At 37.5% G+C, this 21,508-nt stretch overlaps 1 protein-coding gene across 1 annotated transcript in view; it reads right to left on the bottom strand.

Moving 5' to 3' along the window:
• GFRAL (GDNF family receptor alpha like) overlaps window positions 1-21,508 on the bottom strand; it is a 52,968-nt gene that overhangs the window by 3,123 nt on the left and 28,337 nt on the right. The gene's annotated exons all lie outside the window — the stretch shown is intronic.

Genomic DNA, 21,508 nt, shown 5'->3' on the forward strand with positions numbered 1-21,508 from the left:
ATATCCAGCTCTACTTATTCCCATTATTCTGTTTCCCTTTTTTAACCCCTTCAGTTTCTATTATTACCTATTTTCTACTCACTTCAGTGCACTCTTGGCCACTCTGTGACCCTAGTCTTCATGGCCATGTTTTGCAAAACACATTTTTACCTCACTTCACAAAACACAAGATGAAAAGATGCAATCCTTAAAATTAATTGATAAAGCTGTTTTAGATGACTTTTATTAATAAGTTTGAAGTGAAATCACCCCTAGTCTTGAGCCAGTTCAACACAAATATTGCCAAACATACCAATAACCCAATAATCCAATTTCTTTGATGATGATGTTGATCCAGATGAGTTTTGATGCATAAAAAAAAATTAGATAAAGCCTTCACTTGCAGGAGGTTTTGCTTTCCTCTGTTATACATGCTTTGTGCATTTTGAGACCTGGAAGTCCAAGTATGAGTAGATAGTTTTTTGCAGAAATGAGTGTATCAAGTAGCAGGATAATATGTCCCATGACAACTAGTGACGGTAGGCTCTGAGCGGGAAGGGAGATGAGAAGATACATTACCATCAGTTCCATTTAGTCCATTCTCTACCGAGGGATGCTGCTGTTCAGAGGGCAGCTCTTTGGAAACCAAGGTTTGAGGTCTATGTTATGGATAATTGGTAGAAAGCACAGGACACAGACTGTTTTATGTTTTATATCAGTTACCAAACTCTCAGGGTGGGTCCAAGGGAAGCAGCCTAATATAAGAGCTAGAGAAGTAACCTAGGATTTTGTCATTAGAAAACCCATTCCCAATGAGTCTAAACTTTAATCCAGTTAAGGTATTTTTAGCTCAAGATTTTTAAATCCCCAACTCACATATTGGGTTATCATGAAATGTTTATAGAAGTCTGACCTTCTTAGAAACTAAAATATCAACTTCTGAATGTGAAAGTGATAGAATTAGATAAGGCTTGTGAAAAATGTTCACTTTTACAGTTATAAAATAAATTTTGTTATTCACTATAAAGTTGAAATGGAAAATTTGAGCTATTTCAAATAATAGTATTTTTATAATAGCAGTCCTTTTTGGAAGAATTAGTTTCATTTAAATTAAGCATACAGATTTTTAGTTAAATAAATTATTATAATAAAATTATATTTAAATTAATTATGAATATGAAAGATAAATTATTTTGCTTTTTTAAAATTCAGTGGCATTTTGTGACCTTTTAGACAGATCCATGGCCTAAATGTAAATGTATATAATGTATATTGATTATTCAAATGGTGCTATAGTTTTCTTTTATGAAATTCTATCTCTAAGTACATTTGGTCTAGTTAGGTATCATGATTTACCCTTGCATAAGATAAAAGGATTTATTTTGAAAAATTAGACTATCTTTTATGTATATGACTGCCTAAAGTAACCATTAAACGTTCACCTAGCAAAGTTTAGAAAGAATCATCTCATTCACTAAATTTCACTCACATGGAACTCATTAACAAGGTTCTAATAGAGCAATGACAGAAATGCTAGCTAATGATCCCAGTGAAAATTTTAAAGTGTCTAGCAATCACTCCACAATCTTTAATATTGCACCCTAGGAGGATACCAAATATCAGTTAGAGAGATTAATGTTACAGAGGGTTTCTTGGCTACTGAAGCCCATTGGAGATTCTTCCCCAGCCTTTTATAAACAGTGAGGTTTACAGTGTTTTATAACCATGAAATTAAAGTCGTCAGACTTAATAACCAACCTCAGTCCCACACCATCTGCTATATTTATAGATAAACACTGTCAGTGACTTGTTTATCTTAACTTGCTCCCTAGAGGAATTAAACACTGTTATGAACTGTATTGTAAAATCCCTGTACATTTGATGGGAAATCAAGATTAATTTCAGCTGTACATTAAGAACAAATTTAAATAGTATTCTTCCCAAATGAGCCACAGAGTTGTCATTATTTCTATTCTTTTCTTCCAAAATCCTTGTGCAGAAGTGGCTGATGGAGACCAAAACTCTACTTATATAAAATGGTAAATGCCCTGACTGGTTTGGCTCAGTGGATAGAGCGTCGGCCTGCGGACTGAAGGGTCCCAGGTTTGATTCTGGTCAAGGGCATGTACCTTGGTTGCGGGCACATCCCCAGTGGGGGGTGTGCAGGAGGCAGCTGAATCAATGTTTCTCTCTCATCAATGTTTCTAACTCTCTATCCTTCTCCCTTCTTCTCTGTAAAAAATCAATAAAATATGTTTTTAAAAAAATGGTAAACGCAGTGTAAACAATGTGGTGGATCCCATATGAAATAATGACTTAAAAACAAATGTCAGAATACTTGAAATAAAAATTAAACATATAAACTGCAAATGTGTAAATTTTCAATTAAAATTTTAATTAAAATATAACCTAGAAGGGTCTACTTGGAAGAACTATTTGAAAAAAATGAAAATTTTCATAGCATAATTTAAAAATATATTTTGTAATTCAAAGATTACCTTCTGGCATATCCAAAGGTTGGTGCCTTTATTAGTGTTAATATATTAAATTTCTAATTTGGTCAAGATTGTCTTATCTGAAGGCATATAAATTCCCAAATAGAAAATGAGTTTTGAATTATTTCATCTAATGATCAGGAATGAAATTTCATATATAATGGACTATTTTGATCATTGTTGCCTGAAAGCCCCCTTCTAAAATATACCCAGAAGCATTGGTATTGGGACAAAAGGAAAATACATAAGCATCTTTAAATTTGAAAAATATAATACATTAGCAATATGATAAACCAAAGTATAAACACAGATAATGAGGATTCAATACCACTGCTGCTAAAACTTATGTTGTAAAACTAAACCAACAAGATAATATGCGTGCCTAAACAATCATGATCTGCATCAATAAGACATGCTCATTTATTTAGTTCACAAACTTCAAAGGAGACAAAACCATGTCTTAGGTTTATTTTCTACACTATGGCTAAACACATGGTGGTTACCAATCAGGGGCTGCAGGAAGGGGAAACTTGGAGGTATCAGTCAAAGGGTAAAAAGTTTTATTTATGCAAGATGAATAAATCCTAAAGATGTACTATACACTGTAGTGCCTGTTGTTAGCAATACTGAATTGTACACTTAAAAATTAGCAGGAAGGGTAGACCTCATTTTAAGTATTCTTCTCATACACATACAAAAATAATAAATACAGAGAATGGAAGGAAACTTTGGAGCTGATAAATATGTTTATGGTATAGATTTTAGTGATGGTTTCATTGTGTGTACACAATCTTCAAACTCATCAAGCTGCATACATCAAATATGGACAGCTTTTCATATATCAACAAAAACAAAACAAAACCCACATAAATGAGTAAGTATGCACTCCAGAACATTCGTCTTGAGTTTTGACCTGAGCCAAAAAGCTCAGAGTTAGTAAATGACTATACTGATGGTCCTGACTTCTGACGGCTTGACTTAAGCTTTTTTGACTTTATGAATGAGCAAAAGTGATACACGTTTAGTAGAAACTGTGCTCTCAATATCCTGGGCTAGTGATTTGTGGTATGATACTCTCATGAACTGGGCAGTGGCAGCAAGATGGATTTGCCCAATTGTAGATTGATAAGTATTCTGATCATACCTAAGGTAGACTAGGCTGTGATGTAGGTTGGGTATATTAAATGTATGTTCAACTTATATTTTCAACTTATGATGGGTTTGTCAGGACATAACCCCATCCTAGGTCTAAGTGCATCTATTGACAAGCCTGGCTCTTTGATCCTTGGTTGAATGACAGTTTTGTTCATATGTCTTGTAGATTTGTTTGTTGAGTATATATATAAAATATATAACATGTAAAAGGTAACATGTAACAATATAACATATAATAGTATATAGTATATAATATACATATATATAACTGTACTAAAAAATCTCCCAAATGTTCTGCATTCTTCTTAATAGTTTCTGAAAATAATGAAATAGTCACTGAGGTAGCAATGGGAATGCAAATTATGGTATTTCTAATAACTAACACTAGATTAGATCAATAAAGTATTATGGTTTTAGAAGGAAATAATTTTACATCTTAGAATTAAAAAACACACACCTGTCACCTATAGCTTTGGGCTCATACAAAACAGACCTAAAGATACTGATAGAGCCTAGCCAGTGTGTCTCTGTGGTTGAGCACTGACCTATGAATAAGGAGGTCACAGTTTGACTCCAGGCAATGCCCCCGTTGCAGGCTTGATCCCCAGTAGGGAGCTTGCAGGAGGCAGATGATTGATGATTTTCTATCTCTCTCTCCCTCTCCCTTCCTCTCTGTGAAATAAATAAAAACATATATTTTTAAAAAATATATATATTGATAGAAAGTAGGAATAGAAGATTTCTGGTTAGAGCATCCTATATAATAAAAGCCTAATATTCTAATCGACCAAACAGCGGAACAACCAGTGGGTGAAGTGGGGCTGGTGAGGGGTGGCACAGGCCAGCTAAGGCAGATGCCACGGGCAGAGGGAGGGAACGGTGATGGGGAGGGCGAGGGGAGACAGCAGGGTGATGGGGGTCGGGGCCGGCCACTCACCTGCTGGTGCCATCCCCTGATCGGCCCATAGGTCACCTCCTGCAGAGGGAGGCAACTGGTGGTGGTGGCAAATGGCCCTCTGGTCACCTCCTGCAGAGGGAGGCCAGACTGTGGCATAGGCCCACTCTCCCCAGTATATATGTAGATTTTTATAATTATATATTTGTATATATGTCCATAGAATGGAAGAGAAAAATGCATGTATATACTCATGCAACACACAATGCTTTACTTCTATATATGGTGCTTAATGCTTTACAAGGCACTTTGACAAACACTGTTTAATTTTAGAGCTAGTCAAATAAGAGGAATTATTTTGACTTAATAAAGAATCTCAGACTCAGAATAGTTGTCTTGTTCAAGATCACAAACTTGGTAAGTAGGGGAGATGTGACTTACAGCAAAATCTCCTACCAATGATATGTAATATACATCCTAGAAACCAGAAAAAAGTAAAATACTTTTAGCTTTTTCAACGTGGCAGACAATTGAATTAGGAAATACATTTGAAAAATAATAGGGACAAGTTGTATTTGATAGTGTTGTACAATAAGAAGCACTTAATAGTACTATCTGATTGCGAATGTTCATGATTATATATGTTTCTGTTGCTGAAATTCACAATAGAAGAAGTAACATAACAAATGTAACTAAAGCATCTGAAATGCCTCACATACACCTGTAGGACATTTTAACCTGCGCACACCTCTGACATTACATCATTTTCAATGTAAGCAGACAACTCAAACACTTTAATTTTAGGATTTAACAGAAATATAAAAAATTATTGCTGCAATTCTTAACATGGGTTATCTTAGACCAGGGTGGGGAATGTTCAGCTTGCGAGCCATATAAGGCCTGTGAAATCATTTGGTCTGGCATTAGGGTGAATTAATTAAATGACTGATGAAATATACTAGGATAATTTTTACGTTGATAATTTTGTATGGCCCGTGAATGATGTTATAAATATCCAAATGGCTCTTGGCAGAGAAAAGACTGATTTCAAAATGAGCATTTTCTCTTTTTACAGATGTAGAGTTAGGACCAGATAAATCTTTCCAGAGTATTCATCAGACAAAGGACATACAAAGAATAATTCACAAAAGATCAGTGTAACTGCTTAAAAACAGACTTGGCTATATCTTTGGTTACTATAATCTATGTCTACATTGATACAATGTACATACATAAAAATAACTCCCCTGTTTAAAACTATCTATGTCTAGAATAAGTTTAATAGAAAAAAATGTATTCCCCAAACTGAAGTCATTTTTACTTTAAATTATATTATGTAAGCACTAGGAGAACTTGGAATAAAACAAATGTAAGATAAAAATTGGACTATTTTACACTATATTTTAATGATTTAATAAGTTTATGTTTTTATATGTGGAGGTTTTGTAAGATAAAATTTTTATGAAAAAATTATATATGACAATAACATTAATTGTCTAGATAGTTTTCTGATGTCTCCATTTCGAATTGAATCATTTACTAATGTGTACCCTTTTGGAAATGTATAAGACTTTACCTGATTGGCTTATGAAATTTTTTCAAGGTTGATTAAAAACACCAGAGAAAAGAAAGAGAAATAAAATAAATAAAAGGGAAACATTTCAGAAAGCCTTTATAGTAATTTGGAATGATAAAATAATTCAGAAACTCTCTTTCCTGTACATAAATTTGCAAATTTTTAGGAAAAAAGCTGAAAGTATGATATATGTTGTTAATTCTCCTTAGACAACAATCTTCTTGAGAATTGATACCACATCTATCTAATTTACAGTATAATATGGCTCCTGCAATGCCATTCCCATGTGATTATCTAATGGCCAAAAAAGTATATATTAGCAACTTTCACATTTGGAATAGCACACCTGTCACTGTATGGTGACATACACTATGTAGTATATTATTATATACCAGTCTCTCTTTACTTAAATGCCATCAGCCAAGAGTCATCACATTTAATTCCCAATACTTTTCACATATTATTACCATTTCTTAAAATATGAATTCAATGTCCCAACTGCAATGCATAGGGTTTCCTAATCCATTAAAATGTGCTAAACTATTTTTTTCCTGGGCATTAATTCTAAGAATCTAGTTTGTTTACTCTTTGCCCATTAGTAAACAAACTTTACTAATGACCAAAGAGTAAGCATCATCTTCATTGGATTAGATGTCTAAGTGGACGCAGTAAATTCAAAATTTGTTAGAAGAGGCAAAATAAACTGAATACTGTAAAATACTATGGTTTTTACTGTAAAATACTGTAGCACTATGGTTCTGTAGAATACCTTTATACTTTTATGCATTAGACAAATAAAAGATGCCATGAGTAAACATAAGTAAATGATTTTGAAAATTCTAGATTAAACACAATAAGTTGCAAACACTTGCTGCAAGTGTTTCTAGTTTTTATGTGTTTTTTTTACTATGGTATATGGGCATACTTTACCTAAATTTATTTTCCCCATGGGATATATCTTGGAATCTACTAAGAAATCTTGGATAACATGGGTAGATGTGGTTGATAGACAGATATTTATATATTTTGGGTGGGCATAAGGTATTTTTTGAGGATTTTTATCTTAATCAACAGAAAGTCAGAAAACACAATACATGTAGGTATTCATTTATAATACTTTACTAAGCACGCACATTCACAAGGACCTGACACCACAATTTTTCTTATTCTCCATTCCTAGGAGTCAAACAAATTTTTTACCCTGTGGTTTGGGAGATTCCTGACTTCCCAAATGCTACTCCTATTGCCCCTTGGAGAGGCTGGTGTGATGCAACATTAATTCCATGCTTGCTGACAGTTAATCTTTCATTCTTCAATGTCTTAACTTGTCCTCAGGGGATATGGCAAATTTAGCATTTTCCCTGTACTTTGGTGACCTATTCCAGCAGAACTAGAAGGAATTCATGGATCATTTATTCCTAGTCACCTATAAATGTCTACAGGACCATGTGGCAGAAACCACCCTATTTGTACCCAAGTACAGATGTTCCAGTTAAGTAATCACTTCCCACTTCAAAGGTAGCACTATGGTAATCAATATGGGGCACATTTGTAGGGCAATACAAGACCCTGCCCTCATGAAGTTCTCGATTTAGTTTCAGGTAAAGGGACTAATATGAATAAAGTGAGGTGGGAATAAATGAGGGGCAACTAAGTACACCAGAACACATACCAGCCTTATTTCCTACCATTCCTCAAATGTGTACCTTTTCATGGATCATTTATACCTAGTCACATTTGGTACACATTTAAGATATGGCAGGGAAATAAGACTGGTGTGTGTTCTGGGTGACCTTGGAAATCAGATGAGGAAGTTTAGATGTGAAAACAGGATTCAAGGAGACCAAGAGCTGTCTTTTTGCGCACAGACATAACTTGGTCAAGGCACCATTTGAGAATGAGTCTGCTCATGGTAGACAGACTGGTTTGGTGGGGAGATCTAACTAGGAAGCTACAGTAGCAGTTTAGGTATAAGAAAATGAAAACTAAAAATAGCCGGTGGAAGCCAGAGCAGAGAACAAAACAAATGTAAGTGTATGTTTAAAACAGAGAACTTTTTGTTGGAAAGCGTAACGGAGCATCATAGCACAAGCATGTGAGCAGAGATGGATTAAAACCAGCTCTGCCTCACTCCAGCGCTGTCCTTTTAAGCCGTGTACTGAGACTCTGCCCTCCTATCTTTAAAATGGGAAAATGCCTACCACAAAATGTATTGCTAAAAATCAAATATGACAATATATAAAGAGATTCTGGACCTGTGTTTGGTACAAAATACCTGCTCAAAAAATATCATTAATAAATATTATATTGACTTTTATTTGATATTGAATATGCAGAAGAAAATCAAAGATGACTCAGGTTCTTGGAGGGACATGCTGTTTTAGAATAGCTTTGGCATGAAGATGAAAGAATAATAGAGGAGAGAGCTACAATGTCCTTCTCCCCATTTTTCAAACTGACTGCTCAGGGAGAACACTGACTTTTAGAGTCAGAAAGACTCCATCATTCTCTTAGTTGTGTCATTCATTAGCCTAGGACAAGCTAATTCAACCTCTGAGTCTCATGCTTTTCATATGAAGAAGGGGAATTGAGATTGATTATATTATTTTGCACAAGGATTCACTCCTCTTTCACTGTAATGGATTACAAACCCACTGCCTGATGCCACATGACTTATAGCATCAATTTTTGTGGGAGGAGAACATATACTGCCCTCACTGACATTGGGCTTGAACTTGACTTGAGTTATTAAAAAAATGTGATCAGCAATGATATGTTATGTTCAAGCAGAAGCTTAAAAACAATTCTATTGCTTGCCTTTTTTAAAACTCTGCCATAAAAATGGCATATTCCAAATAGTGGTGACACCTTTTGCCTGAGTCTAGAAATGGGTCACAGAACCTCATCTGTCAACCCATAGCTGCCTGCAGGTACCATGACCAAGAAACCAAGCTGCTGAAGTTTGGAGAGTGTATGCAACTGCATAACTCAGCAACAGCAGCCTAATCAACTAGGGCCACATGATTTTTACTCATACACACCTTTAGGTTGCAATACAAGATAATAGGCCATTGTAAATATGAATTTTCCAGGTGTTTTGTCACTTTAAGTAAATCCCCAAAGGCATAATGAGAAATAGAAACAAAAGAATTTTCTAGTAAATAGCATGAATGAATGAATATAGTAAGTATAGTCAAGAGAGGCCAACCTTTGGCTTCAAGCCACAGATTCAAGTCCTCACTCTAAAATTTGCTAACTATATTACCTGAAGTATTTAAAAACAAACAAACAAAAAAAAACAACAACCAAAAACCCTCAACAAAAGACTCTCTGGTCCTAGCTGGTTTGGCTCAGTGGATAAAGCGTTGGTCTGAGAACTAAAGGGTCCTGGATTTGATTCTGGTCAAGGGCACATTCCAGAGTTGTGGGCTCCATCCCCAGTAGGGGCATGTAGGAGGCAGCCGATCAATGATTCTCTCTCATCATTGATGTTTCTATCTCTCTCTCCCTTTCCCTTCCTCTCTGAAATCAATAAAAGTATATATATATATTTAATATATTTTATTGATTTCTTACAGAGAGGAAGGGAGAGGGATAGAGAGTTAGAAACATCGATGAGAGAGAAACATCGATCAGCCGCCTCCTGCACACCTCCTACTGGGGATGTGCCCGCAACCAAGGTACAGGCCCTTGACCGGAATTGAACCTGGGACCCTTGAGTCCGCAGGCTGATGCTCTATCCACTGAGCCAAACCAGTTAGGGCGAAACGTATATTTTTAAAAATGACTTTCTGTGCCCCAGTTTCCTGTTAAATTAAATGAAGAAAATAATATTTATTAGTTCATTGTAAAGATTAAATGAGCTAAACATAAAATATCTTGTAAGATGATAGACATACAATGAAGTTATTACTTAAGTTAGAAAGGTATATTTCATCATGGTTGCATATCAGTATTAACTATGCAGCATTAAAAATGAAAGATTCCTAGGACTTATCACTATAATTTTTAATTTAATAGGTCAAAGGATAAGTGGGGATTAAGTTCTGGACAATCATAATTTCAAAAGTTGTCTATACCCTTTCGATGCATGGTTGGGATAGAGAACCATTGGTAGAGAATGGAAAATTCATGATGTTGGAGGTGAAAGAGAGAGAAACCAGATTTCAAACCACATTGTGGTAGGATAATGGCATACAAGTTCTTAATGAGAGAGAAGAAAAGGTCAGGGATTTCTGTTTAGTAGATAAAGGCTTTTGAAAAAATCAGCAACTGGTAGAGAATAACCAGATGTAGGGATAGTAACTCTTAAGTCAGTTTTACCAATTAGAGAAAAATTTATTTGGTTCAGTAAGAGATCTTTCCACCTCAAAATTCCCCTTTCAGCTACCTGGCAGTATTAAAAGAACAAAAACAATTAAAAGCAACAATATTTCCATTGTAGAGGAGTGGTGCTGGAATGGAAGTTAGGGCCAAAGAACAGTGAGGGAAGTGGACTGGGTCGGAGCAGCCGTGTAGAAGTGTTGGAAGGCACAATTAGGGTTGTAGACATATGCTCAGTGTACATTTTCAATGTAATAACTACCATATGTACTTTAAACAAAATGCCATTGTATGTTGCAGCCTGTCTGTTACTCGAGGAAGAGTGAGTGAATAGAGATGCAGGTAGTGACTCATGGCTGGCATGGAAACTTAAAACATCGGCAGCAGCATCTTCCTACATAGACCCCAGTGGCACACAGCACTATATCATTAACTTGCCCTTTGAAAAAAGCCCTAGAATCTGATTTATATGATTTCCCACTTTTCAGATTGCCTTGACCCCCAAATGAAATGGACATTCAACCAGGAACCAGTGAGCTCTGGTCTCTTCTTGCCATTGCATTGTTTTGAAATCCCCTATCTCATACTGACAATGAGTGTCTGGCCACCCAATGCAGGGGCTAACATCATAACGACACATCAGTCCCATAGTTCTGGCAAACTCAAAGCATATTAGGAATTGGGAATTCTCAGACTCCAGCCTCAGTGGCAAACAAAGGAAGCCATTCCACCCTAAACTGGAAGCTGGCAGACGAGAAAGGGACAATGAGGAATAGTCTGTCTCAGAGACATACTCTCAGAACATCATCAGGCACTCCCTCTACCTCATACAGCATTCACTCTGCATTCTTTTATCTAGTTTGAAAACCAACTTGTTTACTGTAATTGGTACCACAGGAGCCAAATAAATGCTTTCGAAAGAGTAACAGATAAGAAGAATAAAAATTATGTTGTTCCCACACTTACAGTTTACTAGATATCAACATGATGTGAGAGCATTCTTATAACTTGGAGACTGAGAGACTATTTACTGGTGTTTGCAATGCTGTAAAGGGTTTCCTTGAACCCATGCAAAGAATTCTAGAAGATGCTTTGAGACAATCTGATACTAATGGAAGGTAAGCTGTCATTATCAAGAACCTAAATCTGGACTCCTTGCTCACCTATCTCATTTTATTTGTCTAGGTACCAAATGTTCTTTTTTTCTAAGGAGTCCCCCTTTAAGATGATATCCCAGCATGTAGGTGCCAGAGCAATAACTATTAAGTGCCCACATATGGTGTTTTATGGGAATACATCTGATGCCATTATATTGTTGTCACAAGAATACTTGGCTCTTTAAGCCAGGAATACACATGCTCATAATAAATGATTTTATGACTTCACATACACAATCATGATGCACAGAAAGTATAAAGGAAAGGCTGCTTATTTTATGCAGCTTTGGCACCAACTCCAGCCCCAATTATAGGCAACAAGGGGATTGTATGAAGCCAGTGAAAGCATAAGGGTGGAAAAATGGAAAAGATAACACTATGCTTTCACAGACTGAAGCCTTTTATTGTTTTGATTGTAACAGTATTGTTTTGTTGTTTTATTTCCTTCCATGATCTTAAATGCTCCTTCCTTCTCTAGTGATTCCAAAATGTGAGTTGTCTCACTCATCAATGGCAACTCTTTAATCTTTTCTTTTGGCTCAGAACAAACAACAAAGGTAGTCATGGATGATTCATACCATCTTTCATGCTCAGTGGCAGACTCCTTCCCCTCCCTTAACAACACCTAAGCCTTTAAGATGGAGTTGGGGGAAAGTGAAGGTAGGAGACAGCTGTTCTCCTGTTGTTTCTATTGAGGGTTCGTACGCTGCAGTATTTCCAGATTACAGTCGTGTGAAGCATTTTCTGCAAAATAGGAAGCCAAGCCAAATTTGCTGGGTTTCAGGTCTGCAGACAAAATTTAAACCAGCTGGATTTTATTGGGAACTGTTGTGCACAAGTAAACCTCGTGGTGAAACTGAAGCCAGCGTTTGTCTCCATTGGAATGGGCTGTATCTTTAGGGGATACCACCACCCCCATGTCTCTTCCCTTGAGGGAGTGTTGAATTTTGAAATGTCCTGGAGAAACCTGCCAGGTGATTTCTTAGAAGTTCTGATTGGAATATTAGCCAGTGAAGGTGGATGGTGCAACCAGATCAGGTGCCGCTCTTCAGAGAGGTTAAGAGGAAGCTGGGTCTCCCCCTGAGATCTGATTTTAAATTACCCCAGTTAAAACAGCTAACGATTCCTCATACACATATACTTATAACAACAAAAGCCAACACACACACATACATATTCACTGAATCTCTTTCACACCCACACAGAATAGAGCTTGGTCAAAGTGCCAAATAATGGCCAACTGAATTGCTGTATACAGCAGAAGTTCCATACCATATTTTGAGCATGCCTTACATGAAAATGTTCATGTTCCTTGCTTAGAAACATGCCATTTTATAGATTTAAGCATGTAAGTAGCAGAAGCAAAGAAACATGCCCTACTGTGATTATTTAGTGAGCCTCAGACACATTATTTATAAAGCTATTTGGAGTTTGGAAAACAACGAAATAAAAACCTTTTACTCCAAATCTCAATTTAGATTTCTGAAAGAATGAGTATTTTTTCAAGGGCAAAGAAAGAACTGAAAAGCCTCTCTTAAATTTTTGGTATAATCACAGGAAGGAAAAGTTCTTGGCAGACTACTGGTCTTTTGGCAAAAAACAAAAACAAAAACAAAAAACCTACTCCAGAGCTTACACAGGTAGTGTGGATGTTTGTTGAAAATGTACTGGCCTCAAATATGTCTTCAGCCACCTAATCCAAGAATATTAGGGCACGACTAACATCAGAGATCACCTATTTTTGATAAACTTTTACTAAAATTTAAAATTTAACATGTAAGAAACCTGTGTTCTAGGGTAAGGGTAGCTGATTTCCTCTGTACCACCTGGTATATTTAGAGATCAAACTTATTTCCTAGACTCTTGCTTTTTTTTTAAATCTTCACCTGAGGGTATGCTTTTTATTATTATTATTATTTTTTTAGAGAGAGAGGAAAAGAGAGAGAGAGAAAAGCCATCGATGTGAGAGAGAAACATCTATCGCTTGCCTCACATACTTGCCCCACCCAGCGATCTAACCTGAAACCTTCCTGTACAGGAAGATGCCCCAACCAACTGAGCCACCTGGCCAGGGCAGGCTCTTGGTTTTGTTTTGCTTTTTATATTACATCAAACAAATTTTCAAGGATTCTCTTCTTATACACACACATGTTCCCTGGAAGATATAACATCCTATATAATAGAGAAGTGATATGCAAATTGACCATCACTCCAACACACAGTATGGCTGCCCCCATGTGGTCAAAGATGGCCGTCCCCATGTGAACACAGGATGGCCAGCAGGGGAGGGCAGTTAAGAGTGACCAGGCCTGCAGGGGAGGGCAGTTGGGAGGAACAAGGCCTACAGGGGAAGGCATTTGGGAGGGACAAGGCCTACAGGGGAGGGCATTTGGGAGCAACCAGGCCAGCAGGGGAGGGCAGTTGGGGGAGACCAGGCCTGCAGGGGAGGGCAGTTGGGGGACCAGGCCTGCAGGGGAAGACAGTTGGGAGGGACAAGGCCTGCAGGGGAGGGCAGTTGGGAGGGACAAGGCCTACAGGGGAGGGTATTTGGGAGGGACAACACCTACAGGGGAGGGCAGTTGGGGGAGACCAGGCCTGCAGTGGAAGACAGTTGGGAGGGACAGGCCTGCAGGGGAGGGAAGTTAGGGGTGATCAGGCTGGCAGGGGAGGATAGTTAGGGGTGACCAGACTGGCAAGGGAGAGAAGTTAGGGGTGACCAGGCCAGCAGGGGAGGGCAGTTGGGGGCAACCAGGCCTGCAGGGGAGGACAGTTAGGGTGACCAGGCCGGCAGGGGAGGGCAGTTAGGGGCGTTCAGACTGGCAAGGGAGCAGTTAGGCATCGATCAGGCTGGCAGGGGAGTGGTTAGGGGGTGATCAGGCTGGCAGGCAGAAGTGGTTAGGGGCAATCAGGAAGGCAGGCAGGCGAGCGGTCGGGAGCCACCATTCTGGATTGTGAGAGGGATCAGTCAGAAATCCGATGAGGGGTCCCAGATTGGAGAGGGTGCAGGCTGGACTGAGGGACACCCCCCGCCCCCCACCCCCCGCTACATGAATTTCGTGCACTGGGCCTCTAGTTTATAATAAACTGATAATTGTAAATTTCAAATCATTAGATGAGAAGAGTATATTATGGTTGTTAAAATCAGTTTCCAGTACCCCAACATGCCTTGTTTAAATTCTCCCTCTATTGCCTTTAGTGTGATCTTAGATAAATTACTAACTTCTAAGTATTACAGTTTCCTCTTGGATTAAAAAAAAAAAAAAAAAAAAGAGCACCTACTTCACATATTGCTTGTGAAAATGAATCAAAACATAAAATGAATAGAATAGTGTTAAACACATACATGTAGCACTAGGTAGGTTACAGGACTCTGAGTCAACAAAAGACAAGTAAGCTAGCCTTCATAGCCAGGGTATAGCTTTAAACTGGCAAGCAACATCTTTATATGTTTATTAAACCTTAATTTGAAGGAATTATATCTTATATAGCTTCAATTTCTTCCATGTTATTTTGCAATGCTGAGATGAGTTTGCAAGGAGATCTTTTAAAATGTTCCTTGCCGTTTTTCAAATGGTGGGATTATTTTCAAGCATCTGTCCAGAGCTTGCTACCATTAATATTAATGCAGTGTTTTAAAGAGCTGCTTCTGGCTATTAGTCATTCAATCTATTTAAGGTTCTTTGAGGTGACAACATGCTCAAAGAGTACCAACACCTGATAGTCACTGCTTTCCAAAAGAAGTGATTTCAAAGGAAAGCTAACTGCACCAAAGAATCTCTGCAGGCTCTACCTCTCTATTCTAAAGACTAGCAACTTCCAAGACAGTAACTTTTGCAGTTTTAAGGAAATTAAAATTTTTCTATGTGTGAAGTTCTAATGAGATGCCAAGACAAAGTGTTCCTGGTCACCCCTAACTGCCCTCCCCTGCAGGCCTGGTTGCCCTAACTGTCCTCCCCTGCAGGCCTGGTTGCCCCCAACTGCCCTGGAAGTTGTAACCTACACCATCATAGAGGTTACACCATTCCTCATGGTCTAACCTAGTTGCTGAGTCTGACTGCTATCCTTGGGAGGTTAGGCAAACCTCGGGGAAATTTAAGGGTTCTGTGATTTTTCTATGTGTGAAGTTCTAATGAGATGCCAAGACAAAGTGTTCCCTAAAATTGCAAAAGTTAGCATGAAAAATAGGATTTGCCCCAATACATTTAGGTTTCATTTTGGAGGTTCAAATAAGTAACTTGATCTAACTGAATTTCCTCCTCACCCTTTGGTTGTTCTTTACCTTGGAGCCTTGGTGTGGAGCTCAAATTCTGCATTTCTAGCTGAATACCCTGTGCTGCATGATGAAGCTCCAGTGAGGATACTGTTTTGTTTTCTGACGCATGACTTTTATCCATCACATCATTGGTTATCCATGTGGACGGTAAAATAGTGGGGACAATGAAAGTTCTCCCGGTGATCCATGTTTACTTTTTCATGTTTATAACATAACAATCTTGGTACTAATGCATCTGGGCTATATTAATAATTTATTTATACATAACAAAAAGCAGACATCACCTCACTATTCTTTAATGAAAACCAGCGCCTCTCTTTCTGTTGACTCTGGGGATGTTTTATTGCGTGGGATAAATGGGAGGTGATGAGATCTCTTGCTCCACTGACTTGGTAAGCAAATTGAAACATATTTAAGAATCATGGTTCTAGGGATGGTGTCTCTTTTTGAGTTCTGAGACCAATTCCAATGTGTGTGTGTGGAAGGGGGTTTCCCCCACAACAAGCAATTTTAGAGATACCACCTGGTGTCCTACAATTCAATCCAATTCTGACACTACCTACCCAGAGGTAACACTGTATTCCACAGTTCTTCAAGACAGTTCCCTCCCCACCATCCCCCGAAAGACGCCAGTTGCAATTTCAGGTTTTTACTTATACTTCTGACCAACTGGCTATAAATTAGTTTCCAACAACCCCTCCAACTCAGGATGCCAACTGCATGTCCAAGTTATCTGTACTTCAGACTGACTGGCTATCAATGAGAGGTTTTCATGACTTTCTCCTCAGGTTTGATTAATTTGCTAGAATGGCACACAGAACTCAGAGAAACATTTTACTTACCAGATCACCAGCTTATTATGAAAGGATATAACTCAGGGACAGCCAGACTGAAGAGATATAAAGGGCAAGGAGCTTCTATGCTCTCTCCAGGCACGCCCTCTCCCAGCACCTCCACATGTTCATGGACCAGAAAGTTCTCTGAACCCATTCATTTTGGGTTTTTATGAGGCTTATTACATAGAGATGGTTTATTAAATCATGACGAGCCCCTCCTTCTCTCTGGAGGTTGAGGGGTGGGTACTAAAAGTTTCTTCTAATCACTTAGTGGATTCCCCTGGCAACCAACCTACATCCTTCTGTTACCTAAGAGTTTCCAAAGGTCACCTCATTAACATAACAAAAGACACCCTTATTGCTCTAACCACAAGAAATAATAGGAACTCTATGCCAGGAATAGAGTGGAAAACCAAATGTCTTTTTCTTAGTATAAATCACAATATCTCAAAACAACCAATGCTGAAATTTCTTCAATGGAGGCACAGAAATATGTGCTTGTATTGATGATTCAAGTAAAGAATTCAGGAAAAGAATCAATTGATTCCAGGAAAGAATCAATAATTTCTCTAAGCCAGTAGTCCCCAAAGTGTGGTACCTGGACAAACAGTATTTACAACACCTGGGAACTTGTTAGAAATGCAAATGCCCAAGTTCATCTCATACCTGCTCTAAGCCACTATTATAGGAAATTATAAGGACACGCTTGAACTCTTTCATGACACCAAGACACCTGGTGTCCATAAAAATGGATTATTAGATTAACATCATGTATCCAGTTGATTAGTTAATCAATTTCTCAGCAGTAGACAGATATATAAATTATTTAATGTATCTTAAATGGTCCTTAAGAGGTAATCTAGGTCCACACTATTCAAAGGGTGATTCCTGGACCAACAGCATCACCTGGGAGCTCATTAGAAATGCAAATCTCAGGCTCCATTCCATAACTACTATATCAGAATCTGCATTCTTACTGGAAACCACTTTATTCTTAAACACATTAAAGTCTAAGGCCAGTTGTCCAAGTTCATCATCTACCTAACATCACGCAAAGATATATTTAAGAAGTCACTCATCCTGAGAAAATATGACACCTTAGATCAGTGGTTCTCAACCTTCTGGCCCTTTAATACAGTTCCTCATGTTGTGACCCCCAACCATAAAATTATTTTCATTGCTACTTCATAACTGTAATTTTGATACTGTTATGAATCATAATGTAAATATCTGATATGCAGGATGGTCTTAGGCGACCCCTGTGAAAGGGTCATTTGACCCCAAAGGGGTCACAACCCACAGGTTGAGAACCACTACCTTAGATCTTCCAGAAATCAGTCTGTCTCCAGCACCATCTATATGACATCATAATACTATGCAAAAATTATTTATTTGCATGATTTTCCATTTCCTCAAAATCTGTAGTAAGAATTTCTTTTACTGAATTTTACTATGTTCTAGCTATTTCTTTACATAAATTAACTGCTATAACCTTTGTACTAGCATTCTGGTTTAGGATTGATATTATATTTTTCACTTCACAGACACAAAATTGAGGCAAAGAGAATGAGTCTCTTGTTTACAGTTATTTATCTTGTGGAAGGCAAAACATTTGAATCCAGACATGCTAGTGCCATATTGCGTTCCTAGGGCCATGATCTCTAATAAAATCTATTAACACTTTCAAACATGGCATCTGATTATTAGAGTAATTGCTACTGATCATGGTTTTTACCAAAATTCAGGAGTGGAGCTGAGGAAGAAGGGAGGAGGAAGGGGCCCTGTTTATATTTTAGGTTTGAAAGCTAATAAAGGTTAAATATATTAATTTATTCATGAGGACCAAACCCAAAGAAATGTCCTGATCTCTAAGTCTATAAATTAAATAGCATAAAAGCAAAATATATGGATCAGAATTTTTACATTGGGTGGTAACTAAAGTCATTCTAAAGAAATGGCTTATTTTTTATTATTCTCTTTATTGGTAACTTATAACACACATGCCTATTCTTTAAAGAATCTGAAGAGTTTTCATATAATAAAAAACAAGATCCTAAAGGAGTAATCACTAATTTCTAAGAGGAAAAACATACATTTATAAGTGAGTGTCTATGAATTTGATGAACTACAAATTCACCATGGAGCCACTTTAATTCAGAAAATACAAAATACTGGGCTATTTACAGGCTATGTTATAAATATGAATACAGAGCAGGGAAATTCTGTTGACTGTTCCTTGGAAAACCAAGAGACTTTTTTTAGCACCTGGACTGAATTTGAAGGATACTGGAATTGAATTAAAGTTTTGTGTAGAAACCAAGAAAAGGTCAGTGGTTTTGGCTAGATGAAGTGATTTATTTAAAGCCAGAATTTAACACAAACTCCTGGAATACTAACCTATATGAATTGGCTATAAGGGAAGACGGCATGTGTATGTGTTCAGGAGACAGAGAGGGAGAGGGAAAAGGAGAGAGAGAGGGAGAGGGTGAGGGCGAGGGAGGGAGAGGGGGAGGGAGGGAGGGAGGGAGGGAGAGAGAGAGAGAGAGAGAGAGAGAGAGAGAGAGAGAGAGAGAGAGAGAAATTTTTGCAATAGAAATGTCTTTCACAATTCACTTAGCTGTTTTATTTGTAGTCTATAATCTTCCTTCTCAGACAGCTAGTGATCAGCCAACAATAAAAATTCAAACAATAATTTACAAAAGTGAGTTTGAGCTTTCATTAATCATTTTCTGTGCAATATTTAAAGTATTATACTAAAAATAAGTGTAAAATTTTATGTAGGTTAGAAAAAAATGTATAAAAGTATGCATTATGCACCTCCATATATATGGGCATGTTTAAAGAACTTTATATAAAAATGTTCACTAATGGAATGTTATTTTTAGATCAAGACCTTCACTGGGAATAGACAGATGAAATGTTGAAAGGCAAGATGAAATACAGCCAAATAATCTATCCATTGAATGCAGACAAGTAAGATAAATAAAACAGTCTTACTAGCAATCTTGATATCTAAGAGGAGGCTTTAATAAACAGATGGGGGAGAAATAGGACTACAAAAAAAAAGAGAAGAAATTAATGATAGAAACAGGTACTAATACCAAGGGCTCTTTTCTTAAGCTTCTTAAAGGACTATATACATTTTTAGGAATTTTTATATTAAAATTTCACAAAAGTCAATTCGTTTTGCAAATCTTTGGGGGATACTCTTTTTTCACCCTTATTATTAACAGACAGAGCAACCCATATTTTATAGTTTGTTAAGGATATAAAATCATTTAAGAGCAAATATATGTTCGGGTCAATTATTTATTTATGTGTTGATACCTTCCATGGATCAACTGTAAAATAGTTGCCTACTACTCAAACTTTTTGAAAGGTGATCTATAAAGAGGAAAATTGTTAGAAATTATAAGGAACTTGAAATGTTTTTATTAAAGTGGGCAGCAGCAGCTTGGTCTTGTTAATTCCTGATTCCTTTGCTCAAATATTTGAATTGAAAATTCCAGTGTAAGTAGAAACACAAATGAGTGAGGCTCTTAATAGGGAAGCTGAATTATTAGGAGAGTTCCAATAAAAGAATGAAAAACAATGGTGTTCAGAAGACAGTTCTACTATAGAGATGTAGTAGACATTGGTTCATTTTGTTCATTCATTCATTCATTCATTCACTATGTATTGAGTGGCTAATGTGTACCAACTGTTTTTAGGCAATGGGGTGAAGCAGGCCACCTTGAGAGCTGCGCAGTATTAGCCTTGCCTTTCTGTGCACAGACGTTTCTCATTCCCTGGGAGGTGTGAGAGAAAAGAGGCTCTGGGACCTATGGCCAGTGACTGGGTGTTTCCCACATGTGGATTAGAGCAATGGTTCCCAAACTTCCCACACTTGATTGAAAATCAGAACCACCTGGTGTGTGTGTGTGTGTGTGTGTGTGTGTGTGTGTGTGTGTGTGTGTGTCTAATAATGAGTTCTGAGCTATCTATATTTTAAACTAATCATCATCTGGATATTTCAGAGTGTTAACAGGTTTGAGAATCAAAAATTTAATGTCCATCTTTCTCAACACTTTGTGATTGTCTTTGTGATCATCACGTTCTTAACTAATAATGAAAAGATTTTTCCTAATAGAGTTATGGAACCAGTTGGCTTTAGTGAAACATCAGAAAAAGATACCCAATGGTCCAGTTCTCGATCCAGAACCCCAAACAATTGCTTAGAGTGACAAGCAATTCAAAGGTATAGAACATTTGCTATGTAACAGGCACTTTATAAACAATCTCATTCACAGTCTCCGATGAATGTGGAGCCTCTGTCATGCCCTAATAGGAGAGTTATAGCAGAGACCCCCCACCCCCGAGTTCTGGAGCAAGGCTATGCCACCTGCAGTGGAGGACTATTTGCCATTTGAAATATAGCTCCTAACATGCTCCTAACTGGGTATCATTAAATCCATTAAGTCATTGGTTCCCAGAAAGGTGAATAGAGACTATCAGTGCTAACTGTAAAAGGGCAGCTGCCACAGCACAAACCCATGAGAAATGGCTTTAGATTACAGTGGTGAAGGGAAATCCTCTCCAGAGGCAGTGCTTGAACAGTACGCCTTCTCTTTTTTAATCCTCACCTAAGGATATTTTAAAATTACTTTTGAGAGAGAAATATTAAAGGGATGGAACCCACAACCTAGGTGCCTTAACTAATAATTGAACCTGAAAACTTTTGGTGTACGGGATGACACTCCAACTAAGTGAGCAACCCAGCCAGGGTTAAGTACTACTCTTAATTGTCACTTTGTAGAGAAAGAAGTGGGAAGAAGTTAAG

This window comes from Myotis myotis, unplaced genomic scaffold (genome assembly GCF_014108235.1).
Source record: "Myotis myotis isolate mMyoMyo1 unplaced genomic scaffold, mMyoMyo1.p scaffold_m19_p_7, whole genome shotgun sequence".
Lineage (NCBI taxonomy): Eukaryota > Metazoa > Chordata > Mammalia > Chiroptera > Vespertilionidae > Myotis > Myotis myotis.